The following is a 10976-nucleotide window of genomic DNA, read 5'->3' as shown; positions in this document are numbered from 1 at the left end:
ACTCCTGACCTCAGGTGATCCGCCTGCCTCGGCCTCCCCAAGTGCTGGGATTACAGGTGTGAGCCACTGCACCCAGTCTGTATGCTATATTTTAATAAGTAAAAGAGTATTACTATAAGAACTTTGTTTCTTCTATTAATGATATATCTCTTTATAAATTATGAATATATACTTTTTCTGTTTAGTCACAATAGTAAACATAGAGGAGGGAACCACTTCAGAAGGTTGTGATAAAAATCCAGAGAGATTTCAGACAGTATTTGAGAAAAATTTTAACTCACCATAAAATGGAAAGGATTAGCAGTTGTCTCTTCTTCTCCCATTCAGGGGAAAATAAATATACATTTAGATTTCTCACACTCCTGGCAATGCCTCTACATCACTCTTCCTTCAAATCTTCACCTGCCATATTTGCTACAGACCTACTGCAGAGAGATGGGATAAGATCTATCCATTAATGAACTCCTCCTTCTAGTTAAAACTTAGAGATTTTAGGTAATTCTTCTAACAGATGATCAATCCACTGGAAGCCAGGTTACTGTTCAGATTTTATCGACACTTCACTGGGCTTCACACACCTGGAACAGTCTCTTCCTTTGACATTGTCTCCTGAACTTGCATACCACAGTTGAATTTTTTAAGATACAATGGCAAAACCTGAGAGAGAAAGGTCGGGTTACACACAAAGGGAAGCCCATCAGACTAACAGCTGATCTCTTGGCAGAAACTCTACAAGCCAGAAGAGAGTGGGGGCCAATATTCAACATTCTTAAAGAATTTTCAACCCAGAATTTCATATCCAGCCAAACTAAGCTTCATAAGTGAAGGAGAAATAAAATACTTTACAGACAAGCAAATGCTGAGAGATTTTGTCACCACCAGGCCTGCCCTAAAAGAGCTCCTGAAGGAAGCACTAAACATGGAAAGGAACAACCGGTACCAGCCACTGCAAAAACATGCCAAATTGTAAAGACCATCAAGGCTAGGAAGAAACTGCATCAACTAACGAGCAAAATAGCCAGCTGACATCATGACACGACCAAATTCACACATAACGGTATTAACTTTGAATGTAAATGGGCTAAATGCTCCAATTAAAAGACACAGACTAGCAAATTGGATAAAGAGTCAAGACCCATCAGTGTGCTGTATTCAGGAAACCCATCTCACATGCAGAGACACACATAGGCTCAAAATAAACGGATGGAGGAAGATGTACCAAGCAAATGGAAAACAGAAAAAGGCAGGGGTTGCAATTCTAGTTTCTGATAAAACAGACTTTAAACCAACAAAGATCAAAAGAGACAAAGAAGGCCAATACTTAATGGTAAAGGGATCAATTCAACAAGAAGAGCTAACTATCCTAAATATATATGCACCCAATACAGGAGCACCCAGATTCATAAAGCAAGTCCTTAGTGATCTACAAAGAGACTTAGACTCCCACACAATAATAATGGGAGACTTTAACACCCCACTGTCAACATTAGACAGATCAATGAGACAGAAAGTTAACAAGGATATCCAGGAATTGAACTCAGCTCCGCTCCAAGCGGACCTAATAGACATCTACAAAACTCTCCACCCCAAATCGAGAGAATATACATTCTTTTCAGCACCACACCACACCTATTCCAAAATTGACCACATGGTTGGAAGTAAAGCACTCCTCAGCAAATGTAAAAGAATAGAAATTATAACAAACTGTCTCTCAGACCACACTGCAATCAAACTAGAACTCAGGATTAAGAAACTCACTCAAAACCGCTCAACTACATGGAAACTGAACAACCTGCTCCTGAATGACTACTGGGTACATAACGAAATGAAGGCAGAAATAAAGATGTTCTTTGAAACCAATGAGAACAAAGACACAACATACCAGAATCTCTGGGACACATTCAAAGCAGTGTGTAGAGGGAAATGTATAGCACTAAATGCCCACAAGAGAAAGCAGGAAAGATCTAAAATTGACACCCTAACATCACAATTAAAAGCACTAGAGAAGCAAGAGCAAACACATTCAAAAGCTAGCAGAAGGCAAGAAATAACTAAGATCAGAGCAGAACTGAAGGAAATAGAGACACAAAAAACCCTTCAAAAAATTAATGAATCCAGGAGTTGGTTTTTTGAAAAGATCAACAAAATTGACAGACCGCTAGCAAGACTAATAAAGAAGAAAAGAGAGAAGAATCAAATAGATGCAATAAAAAATGATAAAGGGGATATCACCACCGATCCCACAGAAATACAAACTACCATCAGAGAATACTATAAACACCTCTATGCAAATAAACTAGAAAATCTAGAAGAAATGGACAAATTCCTCGACACACACATCCTCCCAAGACTAAACCAGGAAGAAGTTGCATCTCTGAATAGACCAATAACAGGCTCTGAAATTGAGGCAATAATCAATAGCTTACCAACCAAAAACAGTCCAGGACCAGATGGATTCACAGCCAAATCCTACCAGAGGTATAAGGAGGAGCTGGTACCATTCCTTCTGAAACTATTCCAATCAACAGAAAAAGAGGGAATCCTCCCTAACTCATTTTATGAGGCCAGCATCATCCTGATACCAAAGCCTGGCAGAGACACAACCAAAAACGAGAATTTTAGACCAATATCCTTGATCAACACTGATGCAAAAATCCTCAATAAAACACTGGCAAACCAAATCCAGCAGCACATCAAAAAGCTTATCTACCATGATCAAGTGGGCTTCATCCCTGGGATGTAAGGCTGGTTCAACATACGCAAATCAATAAATGTAATCCAGCATATAAACAGAACCAAAGACACAAACCACATGTTTATCTCAATAGATGCAGAAAAGGCCTTTGACAAAATTCAACAACCCTTCATGCTAAAAACTCTCAATAAATTAGGTATTGATGGGACGTATCTCAAAATAATAAGAGCTATCTATGACAAACCCACAGCCAATATCATACTGAATGGGCAAAAACTGGAAGCATTCCCTTTGAAAACGGGCACAAGACAGGGATGCCCTCTCTCACCACTCCTATTCAACATAGTGTTGGAAGTTCTGGCCAGGGCAATCAGACAGGAGAAGGAAATAAAGAGTATTCAATTAGGAAAAGAGGAAGTCAAATTGTCCCTGTGTGCAGATGACATGATTGTATATCTAGAAAACCCCATCATCTCAGCCCAAAATCTCCTTAAGCTGATAAGCAACTTCAGCAAAGTCTCAGGATACAAAATCAATGTGCAAAAATCACAAGCATTCATATACACCAATAACAGACAAACAGAGAGCCAAATCATGAGTGAACTCCCATTCACAATTGCTTCAAAGAGAATAAAATACCTAGGAATCCAACTTACAAGGGATGTGAAGGACCTCTTCAAGGAGAACTACAAACCACTGCTCAAGGAAATAAAAGAGGATACAAAGAAATGGAAGAGCATTCCATGCTCATAGGTAGGAAGAATCAATATCATGAAAATGGCCATACTGCCCAAGGTAATTTATAGATTCAATGCCATCCCCATCAAGCTAGCAATGACTTTCTTCACAGAATTGGAAAAAACTACTTTAAAGTTCATATGGAACCAAAAAAGAGCCCACATCGCCAAGTCAATCCTAAGCCAAAAGAACGAAGCTGGAGGCAACACACTACCTGACTTCAAACTATACTACAAGGCTACAGTAACCAAAACAGCATGGTACTGGTACCAAAACAGAGATATAGATCAATGGAACAGAACAGAGCCCTCAGAAATAATGCCGCATATCTACAACTATCTGATGTTTGACAAACCTCACAAAAACAAGCAATGGGGAAAGGATTCCCTATTTAATAAATGGTGCTGGGAAAACTGGCTAGCCATATGTAGAAAGCTGAAACTGGATCCCTTCCTTACACCTTATACAAAAATTAATTCAAGATGGATTAAAGACTTAAATGTTAGACCTAAAACCATAAAATCCCTAGAACAACACCTAGGCAATACCATTCAGGACACAGGCATGGGCAAGGACTTCATGTCTAAAACACCATAAGCAATGGCAACAAAAGCCAAAATTGACAAATGGGATCTAATTAAACTAAAGAGCTTCTGCACAGCAAAAGAAACTACCATCAGAATGAACAGGCAACCTACAGAATGGGAGAAAATTTTTGCAACCTATTCATCTGACAAAGGGCTAATATCCAGAATCTACAATGAACTCAAACAAATTAACAAGAAAAAAACAAACAACCCCATCAAAAAGTGGGCAGAGGATATGAACAGACACTTCTCAAAAGAAGACATTTATGCAGCCAAAAAACACATGAAAAAATGCTCATCATCACTGGCCATCAGAGAAATGCAAATGAAAACCACTATGAGATATCATCTCACACCAGTTAGAATGGCAATCATTAAAAAGTCAGGAAACAACAGGTGCTGGAGAGGATGTGGAGAAATAGGAACACTTTTACACTGTTGGTGGGACTGTAAACTAGTTCAACCATTGTGGAAGTCAGTGTGGCGATTCCTCAGGGATCTAGAACTAGAAATACCATTTGACCCAGCCATCCCATTACTGGGTATATACCCAGAGGATTATAAATCATGCTGCTATAAAGACACATGCACATGTATGCTTATAGCGGCACTATTCACAATAGCAAAGACTTGGAACCAACCCAAATGTCCAACAATGATAGACTGGATTAAGAAAATGTGGCACATATACACCATGGAATACTATGCAGCCATAAAAAATGATGAGTTCATGTCCTTTGTAGGGACATGGATGAAACTGGAAACCATCATTCTCAGCAAACTATCGCAAGGACAAAAAACCAAACTCCACATGTTCTCACTCATAGGTGGGAATTGAACAATGAGAACACATGGACACAGGAAGGGGAACATCACACACCGGGGACTGTTGTGGGGTGGGGGGAAGGGGGAGGGATAGCATTAGGAGATATACCTAATGCTAAATGACGAGTTAATGGGTCCAGCACACCAGCATGGCACATGTATACATATGTAACAAACCTGCATGTTATGCACATGTACCCTAAAACTTAAAGTATAATAATAATAAAATAAAAAAAAAAGAATGGGAAAACCAAAGAAACACCAAGTATGGTCCTAAGAATGAAGCAATCAATTAAAGGGCACCCTTTTTCAAAGCCATTACAGCACACTAACGGATCGGCTGACATGCATCAAGTGCTTGTTCTGTACAGATAGCGTGCTGAGGAGCTGAGAATGCCTGAAAACATAAACCACGATCTCTATCCTCAAAAAGTAAGCTGAAATTTTCCTTTTCATAGAAGCTACCCTGGGGAAAAAATAAACACACTGCAGAGAAACCTCTGTATCATTCCAGTGCCCAATGGTCATACCAATGACCCAAGTACATAATGTGAGATCGTGGGTAATGACTGCAGGATCTCTGAGGCAATCATTCAAGGTTAGAGGAACTTGTTTTGAATAATGGTCCGTGTATATTTGCTGACAAACACTGACGTTATGGCTACCATTCGTGGTGGCACAGATGCTCACTTCTTTTGCATTCTTAGTATGAATGAACACTGTCTGTAAACATGGACTTCTTTTGTAAATTCACAAAGCTTTAGAAGCAAAAGAAATTATTTCTTAAAAAATAACAAATCTTCAATGGTTGCAATTTCATTTCTGGGTGGGCCACTTAATGCCTCCAAATACAGCAAGTTCCTTCTGAGCATGGTTCACTGTTTTTACCACCAACGTGCTAAATGCCATTTCCTTTCCTTGCACACATCTATCAAAACTCTCTAACATCCTCAGAACTAGGTTAAGTGCTCCTATAATACATTCTCAACACACCCTGAATGTTTCATTCAAAGTGTTCCTTCCAGTTAATAATTGTAGAATTATTGGTTACATGAATGCCTCCACTGCCAGATTACAGATTGCATAGAGCAGAAACACCATCATTAAAGCTTAGCATAAAACCTGGCACTTAGTAGACTTAAATGAATAAATGATTGACTCTTATGTGATACTTGTAATTCAGTACAACCACATTTCTTACCCTAAACCACTAACAAGAAGTGACCAATGCATCCAGCCGTCATCATTCTCTCCTTCTCTTACCTTTCTAAAAGTGTTGTTAACATAGGAGAAAATTTAAGTGGTCAATTAAACCATGTACAGTATGGTTTTAAAACACATAGAAATGGTATAGCAGTACCAGATGCTAAATAAGAAATATCAGTGTGAATTCATGTCATTTTCCAGCTCCATTACTACCAAAAACAGTCCAACAACAGCTGCAGTAGCTGTACTTTTGCCCTATGTTCACTCTCATATGTTTTGCTAGTATTCAGACTATGGTACCTTATACTATTCTTTACTATGAGGAGCAAGAACTCTTGTTTCCTTGGAAGGAGGTTGTGTCTACATCTAGGGTAGGAAAAATCAGCAGAGTCATAAGGCCAACATACCCAGGCATTAAAATATAATAACAGGACAATGGCTCGGGTATTGCTGGCTATGGGAAATCTAAAGACTAAATTATTTTTGTGATAAACACCATTCAAAAGTTAAGTTAAGAACAATAAGTACTTAAGAGTCTCATGATACAATACATAAAACTTCAATGTCAAAAGAAAAGCAACTCTATCTAATGTTCCTATGAGCAGGTCCAATATCTCAACCAATAATTAACTTGATATTCAGTTCCTATAACATCACATGAAATTACAAAATCCCTGGAGAAAAAATCAAAATAATAAAACCCTAGGAAGCTATCAAAGTATAACACTTGGAAAATATAAGATCTAATACATGAGTATGAATCAAAATCATGGTGCTGATGTTTTAGGTTTAAGCATAACTTTAGAAATAGTTTTGAAATGATTGTATTTGTGTATAGTTTATCTCCTGTTAAAAGAATCAGATATACTAGTTTGAGTATAATCTAAATTGCTTCAGGGAATTAATCAACTTGCAATTGTTGTTTAAATGCTTGGAAAAGTTGGCTTTTTTAAATTTTATGTATTTAATTCATCATCAAAATGCACAGTGGTTGGTGTTGCTTTCCATTTTCAGAGATCTCTGGGACAAAAGACCTATCAATAAGAATTTAAAATATATAGAAAACTTCAGGCCTTAGGCTGCAATTGAGTCCCCACAAGAATCTAAGTATTCATATGCATTTCTGCCATGACTTAAAAGGTTACTTCAACCCTATATTCTAAGAACACTCTGCCAGAGCAGGGGTTTAGGCATTGTAGTCCAAGAACTAAAATCAAAGATATTATGTAGGTACTTACATGCCAAGAGAGAAAATTAATTTCAAAACAAATTTATAGATAAAATTTAAAATATAATAATAATTGAGTATAATTTTTTGTAATACAAGTCTACTAATGAGAAAAATTGAACTCTTCTTTCTCTTCTTTAGGAGATAACATTTTGCTTAATTGGGGTTCAAAGTTAGTGCTCCTTATCATAAATGTTCATCTGTTAATGATGAACAGTTGCAAATTTCATCTTTGAAAATGTTTTTGTACACAGATAGGTACTGCCCAATACTAATGTCAATCTATAAACATATTATTTTAGTTGAACATATTCATGTTTAGAAAGCATTTATGAAATTCTATTAGATTCTACCTTTGATATTTGCTTTTCAGTAGGTCATTACATTAATAACCTCCAATTGAAGGTAAGGTGAAAGTTCCTCAATTGCACAATTAAATGAATGTTTAAATATAGGAAGTCCCTTTGCATTTGAATTGAAGTCCAAAAGTGCTCCTGAAACTATAATTGGATCTTGGAAATTACATCCACTGCAAGTCTGTGTAGGAGTGGAGATTTCACTTCTTGTTTCACCATTTGGAAACATGAGAACTGATGACATTACTTGTGATTCATATGTTAACTGTCATCAAAATAACTTTACCACAGTATAATATTTGCATGTATGTGATGTTTTACCTTGTAATTTTAAGTTGAATTCATTAAGAAACATTATGAAGTCTACCTCATGTTAATTTCAAAGCCATAGTGTTCCTTAATAGTTGAAGCTAATTTTTCTCATTCTGAAAAATTTCAGTTTTCCCCTAAACTCAAAAGTATCACATAAAACTTAACAACTACTAAATTATCAAACTGCTGTGTAGTAGCGCAAGAGAGAAGATTAAACTTCTATTTCTGACCCCCAAAAAATGCAGAACTGATGATGGTTAAATCCACAAGAGCAAATGAAGTTCACTGTTGATACTATTGGTTCAGTAACATATGGTAGACCCAAATATTTTCCGCAAAGAACTTGCTAATGAATAATGCCATGAATAGGCATTATTCATGCCTGGCTAATAATGCCATGAATAGGGCTTCAACATCCTACATTTTGATAAGATTTGTAAATTTGTCCAACTAAGATTTTTTTCTGCTTCACACATTTTTACCACAGTGAGTTGTAATAAATCTTAGCAAATTCCATTTCAAGTTTACTGGATAGTTTTTCTCAACTTCTTTGAAAATACTCCTCCTGTGCTTGTAACTTGCAGGCTATTCATAGAGATTAATTCTTTAGACACTTCAAACTTGGGATTGACTCCTTAAATAAACAACAACTGAGCAGTATCAGTAACATCACTGACTCATCAAGAGACAAGCAAAACCATTGAAATGAATTTTTCTCTGCTTTTTATTTGACTATTGATGTCACTTTCAATGTCTTCAACTCTTTGAACAACTATTCTCCCCAAAGGGCTAATAGTCTTAAACACGTGTATTTTCTCTGCACACATTCCTTCAGTTGCTGCAGTCAAACTCAGTTTAAATAACCTAACATTGATAAACAGATTTCCTTACTTGACCCACAAATGAGCCACTCAAAACTTAGTGGCCTCATTTCCATTTTTTATTTTTGTAAAGAAATTCTACAGTGATGCTATTAAACGTTCTAGTTTATCTCACTGTTGCTTTCCTGTGAGTTGGAAATACTGTGATAGATCTTCAGCCTAGTCACGGTAATGTATATTTGTATTCTTTTAGCACAGCTGCAGTGTCAGTGCATAACAAACACAATGATTTGCCACCTAATTTAATAACAAAATAATCTACACTCCACCATGCCTAAAAGTATGATATTTGAAGTTCATTTTCCCCATCTTGTTTGACATGATGGGTATGCACTGGCAATAACAAATAAATAAAATGCTATTGTGGCAGGCCAATTCCCCCAACAATCACACAGACAGGTCTACACAGTACTTCAGTTACACAGACAAATTTCCACAGCACTGCCCTAACATTGAGCAAATAGTTAAATCTAGGGAAACCAGTGCCCAGACATCAAAGCTAGAAATGAAACATATGGTCAGTAGGAGCCTTGCATGGGCTTCTCCCTAACCTGGAGCAAGTCAAAATAATAGAGACAATCTTAAATTCTTAGTGCCGGGATCTGTCTGAGAGTCAAGGTAACAGAGGCAGCTGTTTGAATAGATTCACTGGAGAGCGCAAGGCAGCCCTGCAGACCAAGCTATAATATAAAGGAGATAAGACAGAAATAATCACTCCGGTTCCACAGTAGACAGGCCTGAAGGTACTGGCGGTACTGGGGCCCTTTTAATCAGACTTAGCAAGCATTTTTTGCCTCTGACCTTCTAGTTGAAACAAAATTAGTTACCAATAGGCTTAGGCGAATGCTATACTGCACATAGGCACATAACCCCAACCTATATAAGCACCAAGAAAATTATAACACTTTGAGTGAGTTGGTCTGATGGAATTATCTCTGACCTTCTCCCTGTATCCAGTTACAACAATCAATTCCCTTCCTTCCTAGTTTGTCTGCTTCTCATTATTGGGCCTCGAGAAAACACAGCCAGAGCCGGCTTGGTTCTGGAAACACTACAGTACAGTTATATGTGCAGAACTCAAAACGCTGACAAGTAATAACTACATCACTTTAATTCGTAGTGCATGGAACAGCAGTGCCGTGATGAAAATACCATATATGGTCTCTGTTGCAACTAGTCAGTACTGCCAATGTAGTGCAAAAGCTGGCCTGTAATCCCAGCACTTTGGGAGGCCGAGGCAGGTGAGGTCAGGAGTTCAAGACCAGCCTGGCCAACATGGCAAAACCCCGTCTCTACTAAAAATACACAAATTAGCCAGGTGTGGTGGTGTGCACCTGTAATCTGAACTATTCGGGAGGCTGAGGCAAGAAAACCGCTTGAACCTGGGAGGCAGAGGTTGCAGTGAGCAGAGATCGCGCCACTGCACTCCAGCCAGGGTGACAGAGCAAAACTGTGTCAGAAACAAAGAAAGGAAGGAAGGGAGGGAGGGGTGAAAGGGAGGGAGGGAGAGAGGGAAGAAGGGAAGAAGGGAGGAAGGGAGGAAGGGAGGAAGGGAGGAAGGGAGGAAGGGAGGGAGGGAGGGAGGGAGGGAGGGAGGGAGAGAGGGAAGAAGGGAAGAAGGGAGGAAGGGAGGAAGGGAGGAAGGGAGGAAGGGAGGAAGGGAGGGAGGGAGGGAGGAAGGGAGGAAGGGAGGAAGGAAGGAAGGGAGAAAGGGAAAGGAAGAAAGGGAGGGAGGGAGGAAGGAAGGAAGAAGAAAAGCAAAGAAAGGAAGAAAAGAAGGAAGAAAGGAAGGAAAGGAAGGAAGGAAGGAAAGAAAGAAAGGAAGGAAGGAAGGAAGGAAGGAAAAAGAAAGGAAAGAAAGGAAAGAGAGAAATTGGGCAGGCACTCACACCTGTAATCCCAACACTGGGAGCCAAGGAGGGATGATAGCTTGAGCCCAGGAATTCAACATCATCCTGGCAACATGGAAAAAATCCCATCTTTACAAAAAATAAAAAATTAGCCAGGCATGGTGGCATGTGCCTGTTGTCCCCTCTACTCAGGAGGTTAATATGGGAGGATCCTGTGAGCCTGGAGTTCAAGGCTGCAGTGAGCTGTGATTGTACCACCACACTCCAGCCTGGGCACAGAGGAAGACCTTGTCTAAAA

Source organism: Pan paniscus, chromosome 17 (genome assembly GCF_029289425.2).
Source record: "Pan paniscus chromosome 17, NHGRI_mPanPan1-v2.0_pri, whole genome shotgun sequence".
NCBI classification, from domain to species: Eukaryota; Metazoa; Chordata; class Mammalia; order Primates; family Hominidae; genus Pan; species Pan paniscus.
This window is presented reverse-complemented; position numbering follows the sequence as displayed.